Raw genomic sequence first — 16,347 nt, forward strand, 5'->3', positions numbered from 1 at the left:
GGGTAGTAACATCAGAGCATGTGGTACAGGCACACTCTGAAGTAAAAGCTCAGCATCCAGCACAGGTGAGGCTGGCTGGGCGGGGAAAGGGTGCTGGGTAAAGATCCTCCTGCTACACCGGGAGCAGGTCCCTAGAAGAACATGGCTGTGCATTCCTCTTGTAGCAAAGTATCCTGGACAAGAAGAGGAACAAGAATAAGACAGTACTAGTCTGCCCAGGATAACTGTGCTTGGCACCCAGGGGAGCTGGACGAACACATACGCCTAAGGTAGTGTTCATCTTGGTGTAAAGGTGCTGTGAGAGGGATGGATGAGACTCAGGTAGTCAGATTTTAAGAGAGAACATTAGAACGAAAGAGCTTCTTAAGTGGCCTCTTTGCCTTTCCCAAGAGGTAGTTATTCTCCTTATCCAAGGTTTTGGCTTCCTGTCCCCATTAGCTCCTCCTTGCGTACTCAGCCTTAGAGAATTGAAACTTTTTTCTTCTCTTTTCATTCATGGGAGCATTAGCATCCACAAACAAGCAAATGTCACATCCTCTGTGGAGCCTTTCTGACTTGTCTGGGCAATTGGCTCTTCCATTTGCTAAGCCACTTTGGCACGTTGGATGCAGGGATTGACAATATATTATAATGGTCTGTTGACTTGTCTTCTCCACTGGTATGTCAGCTTCTTGAGGGTGGAGCCTGTTTCAAAGAATGATCTTGTTTACTAATGGAGGCTCCAGCCTATTCCAGGGGACAGATGATAAGTGTTGGATGAATAATGCAGCCAGAAGACACAAGAATGGGTAAATAGCATATAACTTAAAAGCTATGAGTATAGCATATTGAGACTAGTTTCTGTGGGGCTAATGAAATAATTTACATTTTGTTCCTGAAAGGATCTTATAGAAAATACTCAATGTTAACCTGGGTCTCACCTTGGATAAAAAATCAAAACCAAAAGCAAAACCAAACCAAACAAACAGACAAAAAAAAAAAAAAGTCCTTGGTACTTTTAGAAATATGTGGTTTCTAAAACAGAAGAAGATGAAAAGAAGGAATAAATACAATGGAAACTAGGGCTAGGCTCTTAGGGAGATATGACCTATTTCTTCCTCACCCAGAAGGATTTCCCTACATTTTGCTGATTTTTCACTTTATTTTATTATAGTTACTGGAATTATGCCAGTTTAGAAGTATAAATTCCTTTAGGTAAACAACTATTCTCTATTAAAAATTAAATGCTTCGTAAAGGGTTTATGGGCTAGCAGTCATTTACGCCTTAATGTGTATTAATTTACTTATTTCTTCTTCTAACATCTGGTTGAGATCAGTTGGATTTTGCCTAGGAAAAAAGTGGAAATGTCAAGGTTAAAGAATCTCAAAGATTAAAAAGCAGCCTGGGTGAACTCCATAACTGAAAACTAGGGCAGAGGTAAATATTTGCTTCAGCTTGGGCACAAGGGAACTAACAGATAGGAAGGAGTAAACTTAATGCTTTAGAATCCCTTGGATGCCATGAGGGTGGGTGCTTGAAAGTAGGGAGGAAATTCTCCTCTTTTTCTTCTTTTCTCTCCTGACCCTAACTCTAAGGGTACACGTCTCAGCATGGTTCCATTAATATTGTGTCTGGAGTGAGTAGAATTTGATTGAATAGTCTGAAACTGTAACCATCATTTATTAAAGAATTTCTATGGGAAAAAGTTTGCATTTGAAAGGACCAATTTATAAACATTGCTTTGGACTCCAATTCCTTCACAATCTGAGGTCAGTTTCTTCTTCAGTTCCCATTGATCCTTATTGACTAATGTTTAATACATAAAAGGCTGCTCTGAAGAACTAGAGGAACATCCCTGGAAATTTTAGTAAGGTATTTATTATTTATTTATTTATTTTTAAAGATTTTATTTGTTTGTCAGAGAGAGACAGAGAGTGCACAAGCAGGGGGAGCTGCGGCAGGCAGAGGGAGAAGCAGGCTCTTCGCTGAGCAAAAACCCTGGGATCATGACCTGAGTCAAAGGCAGACGCTTAACCGACTGAGCCTCCCAGGTGTCCCAGGTATTTACTATTTAAATGAGTATATCACTTGAGAAACTCTGGACTCACATTGAATATACTAATTAGAAGAACATTTTATATAAATATATAAATATTTTTGTAATGACCAAGACTTCCTGCCAGGTAAGGAAATAAATTTTCTCATATTTGAGGGGAGCAGAAAGGAGAGAGGAATTTTAGATGATAGAAACAGTGGGAGCAAGCACAGGGAAGCATAAATGCAAATAGTCCTTTCAATGGGCAATCATGCATTTCATATATTCACTGAACACCTACTTACTATGTGCTGGGGTTAGGGATGCAAAATGAAAAAGTTCATATTCCTTCTCCTCCTTTTAGGCATTTGAGTCTACTGGGTGGGGGATGACCAAGAGCTTTAAAGACTGAATTATCTCCAGTGTTGAATATTATACCATAACAGGGTCATGTGGAATGTTCTGTATTTATCATTGATCCAGCTTGGTGGCGGGAGACTGGGGGAGTGATCAGGGGCATCCCCCCAGAGAAGATGGCATTTGGACTTTGGAGGATGTATGGGAAGAAAAGTGGTTAGAACTTAAAGGCAGCACCGGGCCAGTTGAGGTAGAGTAGAGATTGTCGTCACTTGAACTTTTCCCTCCTTACAAATGTCTGCAGCATCATCCCTGGGAAACTGCTCTTGTAAATTTACAGATATCGCATAACCCCCTGGGCAGTGGTGTGGGGTCTGAATGTGCGCTGGATGTGAGGGTGACACGGGCTGTAGTGGTGTGCAAGAAATATTGTTCTTGGTCGGCACTCTTGCCACTGATAGGCTTTCCTAGAGAAACTGGATTCTCAGGAAAGAGGGAAAATGGAACTCTTGTGATTAGTAGGCACCTATGATTGATGATAAATGAGTGGGAAAGAGTAGGATTCTTTTCTCTTTGAAGCTGAAAGGATGCTGTTTTGATGAGCCAAAGGAAAGAGTTGTGATCTATTAGGAACAGCAAACTTATGAGTCCCAGAAAGCAGCTATATTTCATCCTACTTCTTCTCCCAGTAGGGTTTTAGGCAGGTAGGATATACTGATAAAAAAACACAAGAGGATCCACCTCTCCCTATTTCTGGGTCTTACCATAGCTTTTACACAGGCTCTGTGCCTTATATGAATTCCATAGCACCATTTATTTCTGGGGGAAAAGGGGTGGGATTTGGAGTCAAAATACTTACAATGGAATCTTCCTTTGCCACTTACAAATCTGTGTGGCTCTGGGTAAGTCACCCCATTTCTCTGAACATAAGCCTCAGTTCCCTTATGTGTAAGGAATGGGAACAGTGATTCTTATTGCACATGACATTATGGGCATCAAATGAGATAACACAAAAGCATTGGGCATGTATTTCAAGCAGTATGTGTTTAATAAGTGTGTTTTTTTGAATCTTTACTATTATTTTTTGAATGCAAGGCAAACATTGACTTAGCCATGGCTCAAAAAAACATGAAAGATATTTTTTTTAAAGGTTTATCACTGGTAAGCTCTTTCTCTTGCCATAAAAGGCTAAAAGTACCAGGATGTTGTTCTTTCAAAGTATGAGTAAAAAAATCATCTTAAACAGCTGAATACATTGGGCATGAGTCAGGTGGGAACTTTCAATCTGCTGTAAACACAAGGTTGGCTCGTGGTGACCACGCGACATTTATCCACTGCTTGCTTTCATAGTAGACACCTTGTGTTCCTTGACAGCTTCCTTTATTCTTAAAAACAAGCCTAAGAAGCATTTCTTTCTTTCTTTTCTTCCTTTTCTTTCTTTCTTTCTTTCTTTCTTTCTTTCTTTCTTTCTTTCTTTCTTTCTTTCTTTCTTCCCTCCTTCCTTCCTTCCTTCCTTCCTTCCTTCCTTCCTTCCTTCCTTCCTTCCTTCCTCTTCTCTCTCTCTAATTCTAAGAATATTTCCTCAAGACTTTTGATTAGAATATTAATACCTTCTTAAGCTTTTAGGCAAGCCAAAGCCAATCTAATTAAATTGTTCATTACAAGCTCCTTTTTTAATGAGTTTGCAATCTAAGGGAAAAAAATACCACATAGTTTCCTATGATAATAAAGAGAGAACTAAAAGACAAAGTAATTATATTTTAGAATAATCTTCTATCAAAGTATCTTTCTCAAATATCTAAAAGAGTAGACTAGTGTTTGTAAGTCATTTGCTTGGAGTGCTGGGCAGCTCAATAAACTATCTTGTTCAAAAGTCATTCTCTTTATTGCTCTTATTTTATAATTCAGACTTTAGAAAGCAACTGTTTATGCTCCAGTGTGTTTCTTCCCCTCAGTAATGAATGAGGCATTCTACCAGGAACAACTGTTAGTCAGTATCCATTTGTGAATTCATTGAATCATAGAAGTTGGCAGTAAAATTTTCAGGGTTTCTCCTTGTTTCTTTTTCAAATCCACTTGTTCTTATTTCTTAACTTTCTGTTCTTATTTTATGGGGTCTATTTGTACCCGTATCTCTTTAAACATTTTGAACATCTGTATGTTAAGAGCCCCTATCCAGTTGCTTTACTATTTGTAGTTCGTACTTCTTCTCATATAAATTCTATTTGTTTCATCTGTGAACACTCTTTTTTGGCGTTTGCCTTCATCTTAAATTTTGTAATCTTTGTGAGTTAATCTGCAGTGGGGATTAACTTCTTTAGGAGGCCTGGTGTCTGGATGGTGGGGGCCTGTGAAATTCCTGCTTGGGCATACAATATTCACATTTAATGCCAGTTCTCAGCCTAGTTTCCAATGCCATACTTTTTCTTCAGATAATGCAGATTTGGCGTCCCGCCCGTTCTCAAATTTTTGTCTGCAGAAGTTATCTAGTCTTTGGTCACAGTAGGCAGTAGTTTTCCAGTTTCTGGCTTTAACCAGGAAAGCCAGTTTCACTCGCCTTTAGTGCACATGTCTAATGGTCTTGACTTCCATCTGGTAAACTCACTAAAACTTTATCTTGGTTGTGTAACTGGTATCGGTTCTTCTCTGTCCCATGTGGCCTCAATTCTTTTTTCCTTTTTTTTTTTTTTTTAAGATTTTATTTATTTATTTGAAAGCAAGAGTGAGAGCAAGAGAGAGAGAAAGAGAGAGAGAGGGGACACCAGGGGAGGAGAGAGAGAGGGAGAGAGGGAGAGAGAGAGAGGGAGAGAGAGAGAAGCAGAGAGAGGGAGCAGAGAGAGGGAGAAGCAGAGAGAGGGAGAAGCAGGCTCCCTGCTGAGCAGGGAGCCGGATTACTCAGGGCTTGATCCCAGGATCCCTGGCTCATGACCTGAGCCGAAGGCAGATGCTTAACTGACTGAGCCACCCAGGCGCCCAATGTGGTCTTAGTTCTTATTCAGAGATGTGATCTGATATTTTATGTGTTTAGAGAAAGAAGGGTAATGTCCATAATTGCTTAATTCATTGTCTTCATCTTGACTGGAAGTTGCCCAACACATTATTTGGAGATAATAGTTAAGTTGCTTGGACTCAATAGCTTTGGATTATAGTCTTGCCCCTATTCATGCTTACCCCTACCCCCATCATGCCTTTTAATGAAGCATCCAAGCCTTTCTTGTGGTATTCCCCTCCATCATGGTAATCGTGGCAGCCATGAAGAAGGCAGCATGGCAGAGAACTTGGCACCATGGGGCAAGTGACCAGAATTCCTTTTAAATCAGATGCACAAGAGAAAGGCTGGCAATCCTAGACTAACCTCTCTATGTTAAATACTTTTCTGGGAGATGATTTTGTTTACCTCTTCATTTCCTGGGTGAATATTTCTCTTAGAACACACAATGTATTTTGTTACAATTATTAATGCCATACTAAATAAGTACTCAAGATTCAGTGTTCTTAAACTTAATGAATGGCTGTATGATATGTCTATGTGGTAAACAGTGGTTTCTGGCCTTCTTCCCAAGTCAACATCATCCACTGTGGCCTGCCCTCACAAGAAATGAAAACAGAACTGCCATCTTATTTCTGCACATACCAATTCTAACCAGCTGTGGTGATGGTGGTTAAATGTCCTGCGATCCTCAACTAGCCCTCCCCTCTGCTTTCCAAAATAGCCCAAGAATAGAAGGAACTCAGCTTTATGAAAGGAAATTCAGAAGTTCCTTCCAAATTAGGGTTTACACTTCAAGGAAAATAAAACGTGAATCCTAAATTTTTGCTTGTTAGAAATTATTCAATACTTTAATATCTAATAATGTTAAACCAAATTACAATTCAGTTTGTCTCTACTTCAGATGCTTCTGTTTATCATAAATTATAGTTCAAACAACTCACTTGTGACGAATATCCCAAGCCCCCAAACAACTCCCTTTATTCCTATGATATTTCTTCCTACTCTTTTCTATCCTAAACTCTTGGCTGTCTTTTTTCGCTGTATTTTTAATTTTTTTTTAATTTCAAAAAGAAAAGAGAAACAGGTAGGGATGAGATACATGTCATTAAGTCTAATCATGTGCTTGAAATCGTCTTTGACTTGTTGGTGTTAGTAGAAAATACTCTTACGTTAAAAATAGAGGGTCATGGAAGGCTTTGGTGAGCCTTGAGAGAGTTGTGCTGCACAGACTAGGAGAAAAGGAAAATAAATCCACCTTGGAAGAAAGCTTGTATAAAAATGAACTCCTGTCCTCTTCTACTCCCAAATTCCTCAAACTTAGAGACTCAGAATTTCCCCAAGGGAATCATAACCACATTTCAAAGGGTCAGCATCTCGGCCATTCATTGAAAGGAAGGAAATATCATTTTTAATAATATGGCTGTTGGAGATTGTTCACAAGGTTTTCTTTTTCAACAGATGAAAAAGGCAGCTCCTATGTGGGCATCTCTGTCAACAGCTGTTTTATCCAACTTGTGAGCAAAACCCAAATATTGTATGTTAAGCCACTGTATATTTGCTTCTCTGAGATTTTAAATCAGCAGCAGAAACTGCCTATCTCATTTCACATTCCACTTTAAAGAATATGAGGAGTTACTGGGAAAGAAAGGGAGCGCTAATTAATTTGTGCTCTTATGAAATTATGATAGTATTATAGAATTTATATGTATTATGAGTTTTATGTTAGAAATTACTGGCCACGTGGCAGTTCATTTCAGATTTAAGTTTTTAACATAGAAATCACATAATCATACGTTTAATTTAATTTTTAAAATCTTTTTTAAGGTTTTTTTTGTCTTTTTTTTATCATGTTCAATTAACCAACATATAGGACATCATTAGTTTTTGATGTAGTGTTCAACAATTCATTAGTTGCATATAACACCCAGTGCTCAGAATCATATATTTTAAATGAAGCTAGAAGGATCAAATATTACCTGTATTGTGCATGTTTCCCCAAATTGCATAATGTTCTGATTGTAGTAAGAATGCTCTTTGAATGATAGTCTACAAACTGGGCCTACGCAATCTATAAGGAGACTAGGATTCTAATTTTGGCTTTCTCATTCACTAACTAGGTGACCTTGAACCAGTCACTTAGCTTCTGTAGACCTCTTCATTCTCAGTGAACTAGTACATGGTTAAAGAAATCTCCTGAAACACTGAAATTTTATAAACTTTCTTTGGAACAGGTATATATCTTTCGAAGACAGAGGCAATAATGGCTTAACAAGTAGAAATGACCCGATAAGTCATTAAATCAGCCAATATCTATCTGTTGATATGTATGTTATTAATGCCATAATGATTTATTTATTTATTAAAAAAAGATTTTATTTATTTATTTAACAGAGATAGAGACAGCCAGCGAGAGAGGGAACACAGCAGGGGGAGTGGGAGAGGAAGAAGCAGGCTCATAGTGGAGGAGCCCAATGTGGGGCTCGATCCCATAACGCCGGGATCACGCCCTGAGCCGAAGGCAGACGCCCAACCGCTGTGCCACCCAGGCGCCCCCACATAATGATTTAATAACGTTCTGTAGTTAAATACAAGAAGTTTTTTTCTTAAAAACAAAATGAATTTTGCCTTTTACTGAAGATAAAGAAACTCTATGTAAGAGTAATATATTACAGTGACATTGGTTTTTCTGCCCAGTTTTTAGATTATCTACTCAAAGAAATGTTTTCCCAAAACAGCGTTTGGATAGCTGGTTGTGACCCTAGGTTATTGAGGTCAAGGGTATAGGTTTGAGCCCTAATCTAGACTAGCTAGATTAGTTTCTAGACTGTGGGCCTCTCAGGCATCCCCTGTGTTATTCATTGGCAATTTCAGGTGAAAGGGTCAAGACAGATTTTTCATGGCTGCAGATCAAAATTACAAGCATGCCCTGCAGTTAGGGAGTCAGGACCACATCATCCTATGAAAAAGGTGGCACCATGTGTTATTGTTAAAAAAAACTCATACAAAACAAACCTACTTTCAGATTTCTTTGTGGGGAAAATACAACTTTTTAAAGTTTAGCAAATAGTTAATGGGATTCAGTTGCCCAGATAAAAACAGGTAAGGGCAGAGTATTATAAAAGAACCTCGCAGTAATGTATTATTTAGAATAATATTTTGAAGTATTATATTAGCCAGTGTTTTGAAGGGCTAACTGGACTTTGTCCTAAGAAGATGAATTCTGTAAGGTAATATTTGATTTTATCATAGAGTTACATATTTTTTTTTGAAACACAGTTTTGTATGCTACTTTTTTTTTAAACATTAAAATGCTGTAAAAACTGAGAGACAGCAGAATAGTCTCTCAGTGAAAGCACTGGATGAGAGTTCTTTCAGAGTCTGCTCTGTCACTAACCACTGACACAGGTAATATAACCTCTTTGTTATCCCTTAAAAATTACAAAATATTTAGAATGGAAATAGTCACCCTTGTTTTCACCTCTGTTTTATAGATTGTTAAAGGTAAACAGTGAGGTCTTAGGAAGACATGAAAGCACTTTGAAAATATAAGTTTTCTAATATAATTTCTGTAACGGAAGGATAAGTGAAATTTAATGAAGGAAAGCTCAGAACTTCAAAAACTAATGGAATTTTTTTCATTCAGAAACTCAGCAGAAATACTTTTTATTATTTTAATCTAACGCATTTATTTCAAGAATTATAATGAGGCATTTGATTAATGCTGAAAGAAAGGTCAAATGGTAGATACTGTATGGCTTCTACATTTAATACTTGTGGCAGCAAATATCTTGGGTATAAAGTGGGGCCCTCAGACTAAATCTGACCAACAGATTTATTTTCTCTGGCCCCTGAAGCACTTACAGCTTTTGGAATTTGAATTTTCTATGGTTTACTAATTTCTATGGTTTACGCTGCTATTTTCGCATTCTTTAGGTCAGTGCTGTTCAAAAGAAATTTTATATGAACCACATATGTAATTAAAAATTTCCTAGTAGCTGCACTAAACAAGTAAAAAAAAAAACCAGGTGAAATTAATTTCGATAATATATTATTTGATCCAATATATCCAAAATATTATCATTTCAACATGTAATTTCATAAAAATGAAAATATTTTATATTTTTTTGGTACCAAGTCTTAAAAATTAGGAGTATAGTTTTATGTTTCCAGCACATCTCAGTTGAAAGTAGCTGAACGCTTCAAGAGTTCAGTCATCACTTGGGGCTGACTACCAAATTAGACAATACAGCGTTAGATGCTTACCTCACCTACAGAGCCCTTCTAGCAATGGTTCTGAAAATGTGGTCCTAGGAACAGCAGCATCAGCCTCACCTGGGAATTCCTTAGGAGTGCAAATCTCAGGCCCCAGTCCAGACCTACTGAATCAGAAACTCTGTGGGTGGGGTCCAGCAGGCTATGTTTTAATGAGCCCTCCAGGTAGTTCTGATGCACACTAATGTTTTAAAATCATTGCCCTACTGTCATCTTAATTTGCAACTCTGGCTTGTGTGCTGCTAATCATGATTAATAGGCAAAACCAAATCCAACAAATGAGAAAAGTGCCTTCAGCTGAAATGCTTTCATTTGGCTCTTCTGAGGCATCAAAACCTGAAATAAGTATGACAGATCCTAAAATATAGCTTGGGAATTATTCATTAGACTGTGTATTTCTTTCAGAAATAGTTAAGGGGTGCCCAACAGGATGTTATCTAATAAAATACTCCTTGCACTCATTCATAAATGTCTGGAATTTCTTCAGGTGGGATTGGGTTGACAGTACCCGCTTCCATACCTCCAAGATCTACCCGAGGGAGGATATACACTGACCCAGGTGAAAGCCAGACAAACACAGTAGAAGAGCATGGTGATGGGAACCAAAAGATCTGAATTAGTACATGAATTTACCTCTTATGAGCTATGGTGTCTTTAGCTTTTCTCTTAACTTATGACTCATTTTCTTCCTCTGAAAAATGATAATGATAATGAAGAAGTAAAAAAAATAACCTGTCCTGTCAGGCTCACAACATTGCTGGGAACCTCAGGAGATTATGTATGTGGAGTTGTCATAAGATCCTACAGATTTGAGACTTTTGTTAGTGTTACTAAATTTACACTATGGTGTAAATGACTGATTTCCCCCCTACAAGTAAAGCTGGATAAGGAGAACTAGGAAACTACACCGGGCACTGCAAGTGGAAGAAGCTAATGTACCAGAAAGAGGTAGAGAGACTCAGAGAGGGAGGCTGATGGAACTGCTGACAAGCTACTTGGCCTGGACGGTTCTTCCAGCTCTAATCACTCTCTTCAATACCTGTATAATTTTTAAATATAAATTACAGTGATACTATACCACTGATTGTAATAAAAAGTTTAGACATTCTATCCGCTGTTATTTACCATTCCATTCATTTCTGTGTGGGACTACTTGTATTTTCTAACTAAACAGCCTGTGATAAGTGGCACAAATGCTGGGCCAATAAAAGGTAACAATACTTTGCCAACTGAAAAATATGATGAGTTACTGGTGACTGCTGCGTCCTGTGAAAACTTCATTAGCAATAAATGGGTTGCCAGATGTCACACGTCAGATCTGAAATTAAAATATATTCCCAGTATTTGTGTGCAGTCCGAGCGGCAGAGGAAAAAATGAACTCTTTCCAAGAGAGCTACATAAGATACTGTACCACTTTGCCTTTGATTGTCTGTTTCTCCTCTGAATGTAAAATAAAATGTATCCCTTGGTTTGTAAAGTGGAAATACAGCATATCTGCATAGAAGGGCTATGTAGTGAAGTGGCACATTACTCATGCCGCAGCTACTCTTTAAGGACAAGGAGAATATTTTTGAACATTCTCTGCCACACCAAGACCACCATCTCCTCTTGTTTTTAACTTTGCCATAGCAGTTTCTCCTTTTCTTGCCTTCACTTTCAGCAAGCAATTTCTGCTTTTATTACTGACAACAAAACTGTTCAAGTCAGCAACTGTCAACGTCGACTCCACTCTTCCTGAACCCGCTGTAACAACAGCACTTCCCTCTCTTCACAATAGTAAAACTCTTGTTCTTCCAGCTGGCTAAGTTGACTCTGTTCTTGTCTTCAAAGTTACAAGCCTCCAGTCCGAAATCAACTGTGGTTAGGGAGGGAACCCCACAGTCGGAAATAGGACAGCACAATTGTACTCGAGCCAGCAGAAATTTCAAATGCTAAACCAGTGTGATAGAAATATCTAACATCTTCAAGTTTTTATAAACAAATATTTTTGGCTAAGGAAGGTCCATGTTCCTTTGCAATTTCAAAATCTCTGTAGTTACTTGGTTCCAGCTGAAGACCATGGATGTTTGAAACTGTTTTTTTTCTCTCCAATTTATTTTGAGGGGGGCTCTCTTCTGTAGATAGGTAAAGCTGATAAAGCAAATTAGAGGGTGAAAGTGAATTATCACTCTTAAGGCTCCTCTTGGAGAAATATTTACAGTATTCCTACCTTATTTGTTGGGATACATTCCAAGACCCCCAGTAGATGCCTGAAACCATGGATAGTACTGAACCCTATATGTAGTGTTTTTTTTTTTTACTCTGCATAAATACCTATGATAAAGTTTAATTTATAAATTAGGCATAGTGAGAGATTAAGACAATAAGAGAATAATTATAATAATACACTGTAACAAAAGTTATGTGAATGTGGTCTGTCTCAAAATACCTTGTATTGGGGGCGCCTGGGTGGCGCAGTCGTTAAGCGTCTGCCTTCAGCTCAGGGCGTGATCCCGGTGTTCTGGGATCGAGCCCCACATCGGGCTCCTCCACTGGGAGCCTGCTTCTTCCTCTCCCACTCCCCCTGCTTGTGTTCCCTCTCTCGCTGGCTGTCTCTGTCAAATAAATAAATAAAAAATCTAAAAAAAAAAATACCTTGTATTGTACTGATTCTTCTTATAATGATGTGAGATGATCAAATATCTACATGACCAGACGAAGTGAGGTGAATGATGTAGGTTGTGACCTAGCATTAGGTTACCATTGACCTTCTGACAGTATGTCAGGAGGAGGATCATCTGCTTCCAAATCGCATGTAACTGAAACTGTGGAATGCGAAACCACACATAAAGGTGGGGGGACTACTGTATGTAGAATTACTTTATACAGAGAAGCCCCCCAAAGTACTTACAAGTTTATTTCTGGAACATTAACAATGCATCAGATCCTGGGGATGCAAGACCTACTGCCCTTTGAACTTCACATAAAGGAAGACAGAGCATCGTTGAAGTGATTAGCTATATCAGTGGGGAAAATGTCAATTTAAACTTTTCAATTAATAACTTCAGCACAAAGTGACACACAAGTGTTCAATTGAACTTATTCAATGCACAGTTGTTTTATACTCCTTTATGATTTTGCTGGTACCTGATTCACTGAGAGGACTTATAAAAGCGGCTTAGTACTAACATTAGTAATATTTATGAATTATGATTAATTGAATGTTTATTATGTGCCAAGCATCATGATAATTGCTTTCCTATCTATAAGAGCCCTGTTTTGCACTGAATTGTGTCCTTTTGAAATCCATAGGTTGAAACCTTAGTACCCAATGTGACTCTATTGGAGGTAGAGCCTCTTAAGAGGTAATTATTGGTAAATGAGGTCATGAGGTTAGGGCCCTAAACCAATGTGGTAGGTGTTCTCATAAGAGGAAGACCACATCAGGAATGTGCTTACATGGAGGAAGAGCTATGCGAGAGGTCTATGAGAAGGTGGCCATCTGCAAGTGAGGGATAGAGGTCTCATCAGAAACCAACCCCGCTGGCACCATGATCCTGAACTTCTAGCCTGCAGACCCGTGAGAAAGTAAATTTCTGTAGTTGAAGCCACCCAGGCTGTGGTATTTTGTTAAGGTAGTCCTAAGAAACTATAACAAGGCCTATGAGGGTAAACACCATTAGTCCCATTCTTCAGATGAGGAAACTGAGGCTGAGAGGGTGGGTCCTTACATTTTTGAGATTCTAAAATTTCAAGGCTCAGTTATTTGTTTGGGAGTAAAGTCATCATTTCATACTCTACTAGTTCAGTGCTTCTCAATGGGGGGTAATTTTGCCCTCCAGGGATATTTGGCAACGTCTGGTTGGTTCTTACAACTGGGGGAGTGGGGAGTGAGGCAATGTTACTTGCATCTAGATAGAGACCAGGGATACTGCTAATCATCTTACAAGGCACAGGGCAGGACCCCACAACAAAGAATTATCTAGCCTAAGATGTCAATTGTGCAGCTCTTGAGAAACCTTATTCTAGTATCCTCCCCGCCTTTTTTTTAAATTCTTTATATCTGTAATTTCTGTTTTTTATGGAGTAAGTTAACTGTATACTATAGTTTATTAGTAGCTTCTGTTTCAAGTATTATATTCATATCATCCCAGGGAAACTATAGATCAAAAGGTAAAATCCTGCTGAGTAACCTTCAAATGTCCAAGGCCTTGTTGAGTACTTGATAGGAGCTCTGAAATGATGAGTTGACTAAATATTTGTTGTGGCAGATCATTCTAGAAATTACCCTCTCTAAGCGTTTTCTAGAACTCCAGGATTCTGCATAAGTACATCAGAAAAGAGATTTGAGCTTAGAATCACTATAAGGTCTTTAAGGGATTTGATGGCTGTTATAGCGGCCCCAAAGTTACCTCTGGAAGGAGGAGGCCACCATGTCTGGAAGTCAAACCCTGCCCTCTGGTGGCATCACTGCCATAGACACTGCTGGGAATCTGACAGGGCCAGAGTCAATCTGCAGTGTTAGGGTCTGAACTGACTTTGCAATATTTAAACGTAAATTCAACTTTATATTCACATGAGGGCATTTTTCCCCCCTGTGGAATAACACATTAAAGGTAGTCTGTCATCGAGGCTCTCATTATAATAAAACCAAGTACACAAAAGTGAGAGAGGATGAACATACCATTAGTTACAAACCCTACTCTGCAAGTTTGGCAACCCAAGAGTTTCAGTTACTTAGTTTGAGTCTCTCATAAAGGCACTGAATAATTGTTTTTGTAGATTTCTAGAAAAAGGATTTGTAAAGGAGCAATGCTAATAGAGTCCCATGACCAGAATATTAATTATTGGTTCATGTGGTACTGTTCCTACAAATTCCTTATGGACTAGTTCTAGCACCATTGTGTTTGAAATACCAGCTAAATCTGAGGAAATTATATTGCCCCCTTTTCCATTAAGAACTCTATTTTCTCGCTAGGAAAACACCACTGTACTTCTTATCACAGAGTGCAGCCTTTTCTGTATACTGATGCCAAATGGGTAACATTTTAGTGAGGCATTTGAAGTTGTGATATGCAACTCCATGGGAGACAAACAAGGTCATTTAGAAGGTCTTTTCATTGAGAACATCAGAGCTTTCAAAAGATGCAGGCAACCTTTCCTGGATAATTGGGGTAAAACAGAAATAAGAAAAAAAAAACCCATAAAGTACAAAAATAAGCAATCAGATGGAAACACTCAGAATTAAGGGTGAAAAGATATAGTGAATGTTGATGTCAAATTTTAATACTATATAAAACCAAAAGCGGTGAGTAAGAAAGCAACATAATTTAAGAAGTTGAAGAGTAGAAATCAGTTGATTGCAGGATTTAGCAGGGGTAAAAAAAAAAATTAGTACAAACACTAGTCTAGAACTGGGGTTGGGGGTTTTGGGGGCTTTTTCTTTGTCTCTCTAGAAATTGAAACCTTAGGCAAATCATTAAACCTTCATTGGACTTTGACCTGACAAATGGGAATGAGACTATAAAGCCTCTACCTTGCCATTGGAAGAATGTTACAAGATTATATGTTTAACGTAATTTCCTTAAAAGACGGTATATTATACCCGTTAAGTGTGAATAGACTAGATACAATAAAAACAAGTTTAACACATGACTGAAGTGGAAAGCTAATGTATATATTAAGAGGTATATATTCAGCACTTAGAATTTTAAAAGGAAACATTAACTTTAGTAGAGTCTGTTTGCTGTGAGGCATCATAGGAAATAACCCATAAGCTCTGCAGTCATAGAAGTCAGTTAAGATACAGGCTCCACCTTCGACTTAATCATGTAACTGGTTAAATTATTCACCTTCTTTGAGACTTAGTCTCCGCATCTTTAAAATGGGATAAAAACTTACTATATACTGTTAATGTAAGGGTTAAATAAGACATGGGGGGAAAGATTCCCATATATTAAACAATAAATGTTATCTGTTGTTATTATCATTATTTATATTCTCAATATATATTCATATGTTCCCACACAATACTAAGTAAATTGCCCCATAAAAATTTTACTTTACATCTATATATAGCTTGTCATGTTATTACACATAGCCAAGAACAGACTGGAACAATGTTAGGAGCCTTTCCGTGCAATACAATATAGTGATATAATTTATTATTAATCCCATGAAGCAATGTAAAGGATCCAGGAAGGATCCATTTTATAAAAGAAGTGGAAGTATGAACATATAAAGGGCAGATGGTTTTAAGATTACTTTAAGTTGGAGGGGGAAAATGTATCACACTATAGACCTTTGGTTGGTGAATCATACCTCAACTAATTAAATGGCAAAAATTTCCTCCAAAATGCAGAATTCAGAGAAAAGAATTTCTTTGCCAACAACTCCCCTAGTATTCATATAAGTCTCTTCCTTGAATTATCTGACTTAACATGTGGTAATTGTTGTTCTTTAATATGATTTCACGAGATTCACTTTCTAATAATTATACAACACTGTATTGTTTCTGGTAATAACATTTTTGGTATTACTTTATTACTATATGGAAAACAAAATAGGCTAAGTATTTTTGTACTCAGAATAGAGTAGGCAGATTTGTGAAGTTCATTAGAATTTTGTGAGAATAACATAATGTACTAATAATTTTGGATATCTTGATATGAAGAGGTTCTAATTCAAAGAAAGTATTTAGAAATCAGTATTTGAGTAGGCATAGTTGTATA

At 37.8% G+C, this 16,347-nt stretch overlaps 1 protein-coding gene and 1 long non-coding RNA gene across 10 annotated transcripts in view; one reads left to right on the forward strand and one right to left on the reverse strand.

Annotated features, from left to right (window-relative positions):
- The window catches only part of LOC130544384 (uncharacterized), a 267,115-nt gene that overhangs the window by 85,127 nt on the left and 165,641 nt on the right, over positions 1-16,347 (forward strand). The window lies entirely within an intron of this gene.
- Positions 1-16,347, reverse strand: part of AGTR1 (angiotensin II receptor type 1) — a 45,161-nt gene that overhangs the window by 3,248 nt on the left and 25,566 nt on the right. For 4 of the 9 annotated variants that reach the window (XM_048216133.2, XM_048216134.2, XM_048216135.2 and 1 more), the window contains one exon: positions 12,066-12,231. The exons of the other annotated variants lie outside the window; for them this stretch is intronic. The gene's annotated coding sequence lies outside the window, so the exon portion shown is untranslated. The remainder of the gene's footprint in view (positions 1-12,065; positions 12,232-16,347) is intronic. 9 annotated transcript variants of the gene reach the window in all.

This window comes from Ursus arctos, unplaced genomic scaffold (genome assembly GCF_023065955.2).
Source record: "Ursus arctos isolate Adak ecotype North America unplaced genomic scaffold, UrsArc2.0 scaffold_20, whole genome shotgun sequence".
NCBI classification, from domain to species: domain Eukaryota; kingdom Metazoa; phylum Chordata; class Mammalia; order Carnivora; family Ursidae; genus Ursus; species Ursus arctos.